The sequence below is a fragment of the Lepidochelys kempii genome, chromosome 7, assembly GCF_965140265.1.
Source record: "Lepidochelys kempii isolate rLepKem1 chromosome 7, rLepKem1.hap2, whole genome shotgun sequence".
Taxonomy (NCBI): Eukaryota; Metazoa; Chordata; order Testudines; family Cheloniidae; genus Lepidochelys; species Lepidochelys kempii.
Genome location: NC_133262.1, coordinates 59,652,287 through 59,663,480, shown reverse-complemented (window position 1 = coordinate 59,663,480; position 11,194 = coordinate 59,652,287).

Genomic DNA, 11,194 nt, shown 5'->3' with positions numbered 1-11,194 from the left:
AGCGGCGGTAGCTATGTCGGCAGGAGAAGCTCTCCTGCCTACATAGCGCTGTCCCCATTGGCGCTTCTGTCGGTGTAATTTACCTCGCTCAGGGGTGTGTGTTTTTTCACACCCCTGAGCGACATAAGCTATACCAACAAAAGGGGTAGTGTAGAGCCTAAAATTCCAGGATTGTCACTCCATGTGTCATGTTGAGATCTAAAATATCATTTAGTCAGTGTGAAGCAATGGGAACAGCTACAAGGATGGTTGAAGGCTCTTTTTGTTCAGAATGTCACCAGGTTGACTCATCCCTGGGATTCGTGGTCTGTTACTGTCCAGTTTTTCAGTTCTCAGCCATTTGGCAATTTTTTACACACATGACTTTATGAATTACACTGTGTGTCAGCCTGGGCTTTCAGCTACTAGTAGGATCGATAAAGCACCCATCACGTTAGCATCTAGTGCCGTACAAAGAACAATAATAATTGATAGCTTGTGTAATTACCTTCTGCTGATTTAAATCCCATCTTCAGTTGGAATGGGGTTCATTCTTCTTCATTTCTGCTCTAAACTGTTGCCTACCGTTGCCGGACACTCTTTGGCAGCTGGTACGTTCTACCTCAGAGGTGGCTTTTGGAGGCTTCATGATTGTAAAATATGATCACTCTTAGGGAACACTTAGAATCACAGCAGCTTACCTCAGGGGAAGAGAGACACCTCTGTATGCTAGTTTCAGTGTTTGGATTTACACGCAGTGAGGGGGATGACCTGATGGTGATCAAAGCCTTTGCCCAAGAAAGTCCCAGTGAAGCAAGGGGATGTGAGTCAGTATTTAGGAGAGGTTTCAGAGTAGCAGCCGTGTTAGTCTGTATCTGCAAAATGCATCCGATGAAGTGAGCTGTAGCTCACGAAAGCTTATGCTCAAATAAATTGGTTAGTCTCTAAGGTGTCACAAGTACTCCTTCTTTTTGAGTATTTAGAAGAGAGAACCGAAACCCAGCAATGGATGAGAAGCATGGAGGATAGGTTCTGGGTAAGGAAAGGAAAATATGGAGGAATAGACGGCAGGGCAGGGGGACTCCAAAATGTACCGGAAGAATGAAGACAATGACGGAATTTGGAAAATGGAGCTATTACCTGCTTCTAACATGTGTGGGCTTGATATTGTTTCCCATTGACTCCTCTAGGACTGCTCAGGTGAGAAAGAATTCCTCATGTAAGTAAAGCTTTGCAGGGTCAGGCCTTTAATAATGAAACTAACTGGGATGTTCAAAGCAACCTAAGGGAATTGAGCACCCAAGTCCATTTTAATTTCATGGGAGTTGAGTGCTTACCTCCCTTAGGTCCCTTTAAAAATCTCAACCACAGTCAACTGACTTGGCCTATAATCTAGCTCCATGAGTAAGAAGGTAGACCAAGTTTTCCAAGCTATATCAGGGTGAAATAGTCAGGTACTGCCTGAACCTTCCCACGAGATGACTTTGTGCAGGTCTAAATGAAACATACCGAGGAATCTGTCTATGCATGAAATCTCCAGTGATTCACAAGCTGCACTAGTAGCATGCGCAGTTATAGATTTTACCACCCGTTGCCTTTGCAGTCACTTCCTACTTTTGTCGGACAATATCATTACTGTCAACTTCTATGCAGCAGGATTTTTGGGTAAAGCTTAAGGAAAAAAAAACAAATTTAAACTGTTGACAAGCTCAAAACACGATAACTTGTTTATTTGTCAGGTTCACACAATGGGTCTGTTTTTCACACTGACACAGGAAGGAAGCCACAGCACACCTCAAAGACATATGTAGTTTCTGGTTATTAAGCAAAGAAAATCTGCCGTAGTGTAGAGCCTCCCTAGAACAGTTAAGCTAGGGGTGGCATATGAACAAACACTACCCATGTGGCTGGGCTTGCTTTGCGTGTCTGACCCAGTACTGAGCAGCCCTGAGGGGAATACTCCTGGGCATTGATATTTAACCCTTCTTCCCCCTCTCTGTATCTTGCCATCCACCTCCTGGTTTATTGGCAGCAACATTGCACAAGGAAATAACTCCACCTCCTGCCTAATCAGGTGCCTAAAAGGCCTTTCAGCAAGAGCCAGTGCTGCTGACAGGAGTGACAAGCAGACAGGAGCTCTTAAAAAGTCAGAAGCCTCCTTTTCTAAGTAAAGAGGGCCTTTGTTTTCTTCCACTGCTCTTTGACAGCCCTGGAGAATGAAGCCTTCTGGCAGTGTTTTCCCCAGGAACTGAAATGAGAAGGTGGTTTTTCAATTTACAGGGAGGTAAGGGCTGACCAAGGGGTGAGATAGCGAGGGCATAGGCGGGTTGTAAAAACTGAAAAATGTTTCACAACCATTTTATTAGATTTAACTCATGCTTTAAAATCCCCACAGAAATTAAAATTGGCTATTCAACCCTACTAGGAATCACAACTTCTATATCCTTCTTGGTTTCTTGTTGTAGTTTTTCACAACTCTTTTAATGAACTTCTCGAATGCAGTGCATTCATCTTTGGTGGCATCTTGTATGTCTGGTACTGCCAGTCCTTAATGATATGCTCATGATCAGGCAGAAGGCGACTTCTTTCAGAACACAAAATTCTGTTCAGTGAGGAAAAAGAACGCTCAACTGTAGCTGTTGTGACTTGGAATAGCAAGAGATGGATTCCTACTTCTTTCAATCCTGGGAAACATAGCACAAAGATTGGGTCAAACCACTAGTGATGATAAAAAAGAAGTTAAAGTCAAATCTTTAGTCGTTTGTCGTATGACATTCCACTCTGTGTTCAAATTCTGTGTTCTGTCCTGAGCACATGGCAGCCCCATTGCTGGTAGTGCCTCACTCCACTTAACTGTTGGTGTTTTATAAGACAGGCATCTGTAAAAGCTACATAGAGGCATAGGCGCTCACTTCTCCTCTTTCATGTGGGTGTTCGACCCCCGCCCCTGCTCCTGGCCCCGCTCCCACTCCACCCCTTCCATGAGGCCACATCCCTGCCCTGCCTCTTCCCACTCCTTCCCCGCCCCCATTCCAATCCCTTCCCCAAAGTCCCCGCCCCAACTCCACCCCCTCCCTGCCACTATTCCAACTACTTCCACAAATCCCCGCCCCAACCCCGCCTCTTCCCCGCCTCCTCCTCTGAGTGTGCCATGTTCCTGTTCCTCCCCCCTCCTAGAGTGAGCTAATGCTGCCAAACAGCTGTTTGGCAGTGGCTGGGTGGGAAATGCTGGGAGGTAGGCGGAGGAGCAGGGATGCAGCGCGCTCAGCAGGGGAGGAGGAGGTGAGGTGCAGTGGGAGGGGAGCTGGGCTGCCAGTGGGTGCAGAGCACCCACTAATTTTTCCCCATGGGTGCTCCAGCCCTGGAGCACCCACAGAGTTGGTGCCTATGCATAGAGTCTGAGTAGAATCCAGAAGTTGCTGTTGTAGATTTTTAAGACTCAAGTCTGTGTACTTTTTCAGCTGGCTTAATAAACACATCTGGTCCTCTTCACTTAAGGACTCAATATAAGTGTATTCATTGGTCAACTTCTGGACTGAAGTCTTTGCTTTTTCCTGTACATTTTCAGTCTCTCTGTTTCTCTCTCTGATCCAAGTATAGCTTCTATTGCTGGACAAAGATCTACTGCAATAGAGAGAATGGCAGTAGTCTTCTCTGAACTTAGTAGCAAAAGTAGGCCACCAGCCTCACTACTTAGATCTGTCCCTTCTGGGTGGATACTTTCCAAAGCCAATAATAATGGTTGCAGTAATTTTAAGACAACAGTCAAGGATCACTCATGAGAAAGCCAATGGGTTTACCCAGGTTGGACTCATTTGAATGTCAGTCCCAGTGTGTCTTCTATTTTTTCCAAGATGTTCAGTCCTTTTGGACTCTTGCTGAAAAAAGAGTATAACAAAGACAGTTATGGCTTTTTAATGTCTTTTGAGGATTCTGCAGCTTGCACTAGAGCTAGCTGGAGTAGACAGCCTCTGCAGTGTGTATAGGAGAGATTAGGGTTACTCTTTTCCCTGAGCAAAGCTTGTACTCCACTATGACTTCCAGAGACATTTTCAGGATAGGTCCACCAATGCACAAGCAGCCATCTCTTTGGGGTTCAGTTTACAAGCATTTAACTCTTCTAAGATGTGGGTTGTCACAAATGCAGCTGATGTGTCTTCTATAACCTGAACATCTAGACGGGCATCTTTTGGCCTACCACTGACATGAAGATAACCACTATGACTTAATACTTGATACCCATTTGCATTGGTGCATTCTTCAGCCATGTATGCACATTTTCTGAATGCAGTGAGAAAGTTCTTCACTTTTTCAACTGCTGAGTCTTTCACTGCTGCACTGCATGCTTCTAACCAGTCAGTTGAGTTTCTTGCAGAAAGATAGGTTTCAGAGTAACAGCCGTGTTAGTCTGTATTCGCAAAAAGAAAAGGAGTACTTGTGGCACCTTAGAGACTAACCAATTTATTTGAGCATGAGCTTTCGTGAGCTACAGCTCACTTCATTGGATGCATACCATGGAAATGTTAATGTCTGCTGCAGTTTCCCGGGAAGGATCCAATGAAGTGAGCTGTAGCTCACGAAAGCTCATGCTCAAATAAATTGGTTAGTCTCTAAGGTGCCACAAGTACTCCTTTTCTTTTTGAAGAAAGATAGTGATCATTTTCCAGTCTTGGTCAGAACCAGTGAAAATGCACTTAACACTGGCCTCCAGTTTTTAGAGTGTGGTATCTCTTGCTTAAGTAGAAAGAATGATGCAACAGCCGTGTTTGTTTGCATGAACTGCGTTTTGAGTCTCCAGCATTCCTAACAGCCTCCTTAAGTACTTCTAAAATTGGCTTATATAGTGACTGGCTTATAAGGCTTTCTGGATGTCAGTGCAGTCCTGAGGCTTGGAGTTTTGCAGCCTTTTCATGTAAGTTGTCAACGTTGGCTTTATTGATCGGTCTGGCAAACCAAGCTCCTCCACTTTTACTATATAAATCCATGGTAAGCCCACATCTTGAATTCTGTGTGCCGTTCTGGTTGCCCCATCCCAAAAAAAAAGATATATTGGAATTGGAAAAGAGAAGAGCAACTGAAATGATTAGTGGTGTGGAACAGATTCCAGATGAGGAGAGATTAAAAAGACTGTGACTTTTCAGCTTGGAAAAGCGACGACAAGGGGGGATATGATAGAGGTCTATAACATCATGACTGGTGTGGAGAAAGTGAATAAGAAAGTGTTATTTAATCCTTCTCATAACACAAGAACTAGGGGTCACCAAATTAAATTAATAGGCAGCAGGCTTAAAACAAAAAGAAGGAAGTATTTCTTCACACAATTCACAGTCAACCTGTGGCACTTTTTGCCAGGGGATGTTGTGAAGGCCAAGCCTATAACAAGATTCAAAACAGAACTAGATATGCTCATGGAGGATAGGTCCATCCATGGCTATTAGCCAGGATGCAACACCATGCTCTCAGTGTCCCTAGCCTCTCTTCACCAGAAGCTGGGAGTGGATGACATGGGATGGATCACTCAATGATTGCCTGCTCAGTTCATTCCCTTTGAAGCACCTGGCATTGGCCATTGTCAGAAGACAGGATACTGGGCTGGAGGGACCATTGGTCTGACCCAGCATGGCCATTCTTATGTTTTTATGAAAAAATTAATTCTGATGTTATAATAAAAATGTTTAGTACAGAAACTCCCCAAGATAACGACCTCTTGAGATAGCGACAATGTAGGTAACGACCTTGGCAAATAACGTATTTTAAAAATCTTGGCCTACATCCAAGGCAGTTATGCAAACAGCACCACAGCCCTCTAAGGGATGGCCTTACAGGCTTAACATTGAACAGAAGGGATTTAAAAATACCAGGCGTCCAAACAAACTTCTGATGTCCCAAAATGGGTCAGGGTGCAGCAAGCCAAGGGACAGCTCACCGCCTGACCCAGGCATGGGGCTGCCATGGAGCGGGAGGCACAGGCCTCCTCCACACCCCCTGCACAATGGGAGCTTCTGCTAGCTCGCTATGGAGAGGGATGTTGGGGTAGGGCCACGGAATCCACGCGTACGTAGAATGCAAGTGGCTCAACACCCCGTAAGTGGGACCTGGAGCAATATCTGCTCCCGCAGCCCACAGCCGGAGATAGTGACGGCAGGGGGTCTGCAGTGCAGCCTGTGAGTCAGATGGGGAGGGTGAACGCCAGTCGCCCCCGCAAAAACTGGTACGCGAGCTCTCCTAAGGGAGCAGTGACTCTTACCCTAGCAGCATACAGGGCAGACATCCAACACTGCACAGCAACACTGTTCAGGACACAATCTTTGCAAATCATTCTCCTTTCACTTCCCTGCCAAAACACAAATCCAGAGCTATCTGGGTACTTAGATTTATCCAAGGCATTTTACAGCGCACCCTGTGAAATTTTGATGAAAAAACTTGCATTATATGGAATTAACATTAGAGGGATTAAAAACTGGTTTACCGATAGATCTCCAAATGTAGTTGTTAAGTGGGTGATATCAGTGAGCAAGGCCATTTCTCACAGGGTCCTCCAGACAAAGGCGTCGACTCCGTGGGTGTTCCGGGGCTGGAGCATCCATGGGAAAAAACAGTGGGTGCTCAGACAGGAAGAGGTGGGGCTGGGGCTGGGGCTTGGGGCAGGGGGGAAGAGGTGGAGTGTGGGGGCGTGGCCTGAGGCAGAGCAGGGGGTTGAGCACCCCTCCCCGGGAACTCCAGAAGTCGGTGCTTCTGCCTCCTGGGTTTGATTGTGGGTCCAACCCTACTTAATGTTTCTATTAAAGATCTAGACAATGATTTAAAGTCTTTACTGCTAAAGCTTGCAGATGAGACAGAGATTAGTGGGGTAGGAAATAGTAGGGCAGGTTACTGTTACAGAGTGATCTGAATCACCTGGATAAATAGTCACAATGCAACACAGTGTGTTTGAACACAGCCAAATGCGAGGTAATACCTCTGGGAACAAAGGACGCAGGTTATGCCTACAGGAACGGAGGCTCTGTCTTGAAAAGCAGTGACTCAGAGACAGACTTAGGAGTCAGCAAAGATAGTTGCCTTAACTTGAGCATGCAGTGCAATACTGTAGCAAAAAGGGCTTATGTGAGCCCCGGAGGTGTAAAGAGGGTGTAGGGAGTAGAGGTGGGGAGGTGATTTTGCCTCTGTGCACAGTGCTGGTAAGAGCGCTTCTAGAACACTGCGCTAAATTCTGGTGTCTGCACTTCAAGAAAGTTGTGGAAAGATTGGAGAGAGTTCAAAGGAGGCCACAGAAATGATCCAGGGTCCGGAAAACAGACTTACAATGAGGGGTTACGGGGGCTCATCTTATCAGAGAGAAGGTGTGGGGTGGTGATCACAGTGTGTAGGTCCCGACACATGGGGAAGAGCTCTGAGAGCAGGGAGCTTTGCTTCCTGGCTGACAAAGGCAGAACAAGATCCTGCAGCTGGAAGCTGAAGTTAGATCAGTTTAACCTTGAAATCAGATGCAATTTCCTAGCCATGCGGGTGATGAAACATTGCCACAGGTGGGCTCACCTTCGCCGGGAGTTTGAAGACAGGATTAGATATCGTTCTGAAGATGTGCTTTAGGCCAGCTCCTGGGAGAAATTCTGCAGCCAGTGTGTTTGGGAAATCAGGCTGGATGGGTGAACATTTTCGCAGAAAGGCCCAGGGAGATAGATGCACCCACCCCATTAGAACCGTTTTTTGTCAGGGCTCGACGTGCTCAGAGCACGCCAACTGGATCGGGCCCTGCGGACAAGATAGGTGGGAGGACCTCTAGTTTGAGAACCTTGCTGGGCAAGAGCAGTTCTGCATAATGAGAACTTAGGTGGGTTGCACATGCCCACTGGTGGAAATTTATGCATCTAGGGGACTTTACTGTCAGATATTTAGTCAGCTGTGGGGTTTAGGCAGCAGCTGAATGCGGGTTTGAGGATCTCAGGAGAGCCAGCATGTCAGACTTAGGCACCTAAAGTGGCAGGTAGGTGTCCAAGTCCTTCTGTGCATCTAGCCCTTAGACTCCTAAATCTGCACATTTGAAAATGTCACCCTCAATGTTTTTATCTATCTCTCTAGCTGCTAATTGTTTTAAAGAAAACAACCTGAACTCTGAATTTCCTTCTGTTTATGTGTTTAATTCACGGCCTTAACAACTGTAGAAGGCAAGTTTTTGTGGTCAAATATATTCACACATTAATAATTTTCAGAACATTACATGTAGCACAGAAAAAAAAGAATATATTAACAGAAGAAGCCCGCATGGCACACTAGAGATTTAAGTGCCATTTTATTACATATACCGTAGAGTTAAAGTTTTAATTTTCTTTTAAAAGATAGTAATATATCATTTTCACTCACTGTGTTTAAAAAGAAATAGGAAAAGTGATTTGTTCTTTGTCTTAAAAGCAGAGAAAAGGGAAAAACAAACCATGCTCGAGTAACATTAACCAAACCCCTGTGAGTTCACAGTAGTAATAAAAGAATTATGTTTGATATTATTAATTACTGCCCTTATATGGCACATTTCTTCCACGGAGGAAGCACTTCGTCTAAGGATCTTGAAGAACTTTCCAATTCTAATTAACTATCCTCATAATTCCCCTGTGAGCTATTATCAGCTCTATTTTACAGATGGGGAAACTGAGGCACAGAGAGTTTGATGGCTTGATTTTCATAGGCCCTGAGCACCTGCTGTTCCCATTAAGTGGTTTGGCGAAGGTCACATAGCTAGTCATTGGTAGATCCAGGAATAGAATCCAACAGTGCTGACCCCCAGCCCGCTGATCTAAGCGGTAGATCACAATGCTTCCGTGTATGTATCTATGTGTAGCAGCATATATACACCCAGAGCAAATACAGTACAAGCTGCTGCTGCTTTGTATGTTTCACGTGGGCGGCTGTGCTGGCAGTGGGGAGCTTTTAAAAGCAGGGAGGCATTCAAAGGCATTGTCTCTACAACCTGAAGACACTTGCCTCTTAGCAGAGATTGTCACCACCCATGCTGAGGATCTCGGTGGCTAGAAACCCAGCACAGTTTCCAAATGATTCTTCAGTCAAGCAGCTCTCCCCCACTGCCTTATGTTGCAGACTGGCAGGGCTATAATTGGAGGTGGGCATGGTAGATATTTTCCCAAGAGCCTCCAGTGGAATAAGTTCAGAGTGTGTTGTCATGATGGACACCCACATGTGTGCCCTAGCAGAGGGGAGGTCAGCCATAGCTCACTAAATCACAGAGACACTTACAATCTAGTTACAGCATACGCTCATAACGCATATTCCCCACTGTGCCCCAGTAAGCAGCTACATTTTTAATGCCTGCGTTAGCTCTCACAACAATTGGTAGCTCAAAGCCTTTCTCTGGAAGAGCTTATGCGTGGAAATGCCACACTGCGTGTAGCTTTCAATCAAACACCCAACGGCCGAGGATTTCACTCTGATATTTCAGTCCCCGTAGAAGAAGCCTGGCCTGCCACCTCCACACCTTCATTGTGATGATTTATTATTTATCCAGCACTGTAAAGGTACTTGGCTCCTGAAGTGCAGTTCTGCTCAGGAGAGTGACTGTCAAAATAGCACTGGGGGGCTCCATGTTTATCAGCTCTCGGCGAGTCCAGATCAGATCCGCAGTGTTGCCGACTCTTGTGGTTTTATGGTGAGGCTCATGAGCTTTGGTGTTTCTCTTAGAGTTTCAGCTCCTGGTTATGCAAGAATCTGAGCTTTCCTTTAAATTTCCTTTAAGCAAATAAATTTAGCCCTTATGATTGCAGAGAAAAGCCTGAAACTGACTATGACCCAAAGGCTCAGAAACCCAAAACAAATAAAAAGAACCCAAAATGTATTTTTTTTAAATAATCATGATTTTTAAGGAGCTGTTTTTGAGCAGACCAGGATACCAGGGGTTGACTTTGTACCTCTCTGGTAAGGGGATGTCTGTCTACTCAGCAGGTGCCCCTTGAAAGCAAGGATGGTCTTGTGCTTAAGGCACTAGCTGGCAACTCAAGCAATGTGAGTTCAATTCTTATCTCTGCTATAGACTCAAATAAAGGATCCCCAAGCTGAGAAGCTGCGCTAGAGGGACAGACCAGTTATCTCCCTTACTTAAGACTGAGTGTTTGTTGCTCTTTTGCTCATGGACCATTTTGTAGGGTGTCTGAAAGCAAGTTGGTCACAAAATGGGTGGAATCTAGCTAGAGCTGAGGTGGGGAGATCTCTGTTTAGAGGTGGCCTCTTTGGTCCCACACACCTAAACCTTCCTCAGTTTCCCTTTGGGACAAGGTGTGATCAGCTGACTCACCATTCTATGCACTTCAGAAGTGTCCTTACATGGGGTAAATTGATGAGGTAGTTTAAGTACCAGGTAATGAACTAATTAGCTGGGTGATTCCACTCATCAGCTGGAAACAGTTAAGAGGCAGGAGGCAATATTAGGAGGAGGTGGGCTGGAAGGAAGGGTCAGAGAGGCCAGATTGCCCATCCTGTGCCTTGGTAGCAGGTAAAGACTTGGGGTAAAGGCCTTATGCTGTGGGGAATGAACATTTATAAAGCACCCCAAATAAGCCTGTGGGGTTGAATTTGCCACTGGGGGCTTTTCTGGGATATCCCACTCTCTGGTGTTGGAGAAGGGAGCTGACGAGAAGGTTTGGCAGACCGGGCAACATGGAGCACTGGGTAGCAGACTAGCAGGAGGAGTTACAGAAACCTCTCCAGGAGTTTCTGCAGACCCAGTGACAAGAGAGGCAGTCCTAGTTATCCTGGTGGGAAGAACAACAGAACCTCCTGTGATTTATTATAGGCCAGGTGCAGATGCCACAACAGCTCTTGGAGAAGCTGGTGAGTCCCCTGGCAGGGGGTAAGAACCAGGTGGTGGGCACAGATCTGTGTAAAATTGTCCTGTCAGACAATTCTGGTGCCTTTTTATTAACAGTTGAGAGGGTGGCATCATGAGTGGGATGGGAGAAGAGGGCATGGGTCCTCCAATTGGCTCCCCGCCGCTTGGGTGAAACCCACACCATTGATTTGGTGCTGAGTGATGTGCAGGTAGCTGATTATGATATTGTAGAAGCTGCCATCCTAGATCGAATGAGGCTGCCTACAGAAAGGTCTAGACAGAAGCTTTGAGTGGTGAGGTGGTCAGAGGAGATGTGACCGAGGGCCTTTGCCCAAAAATTATCAGATGGGGCAACTAGGTGGCTGAGGCCAGATGACTGAGGTA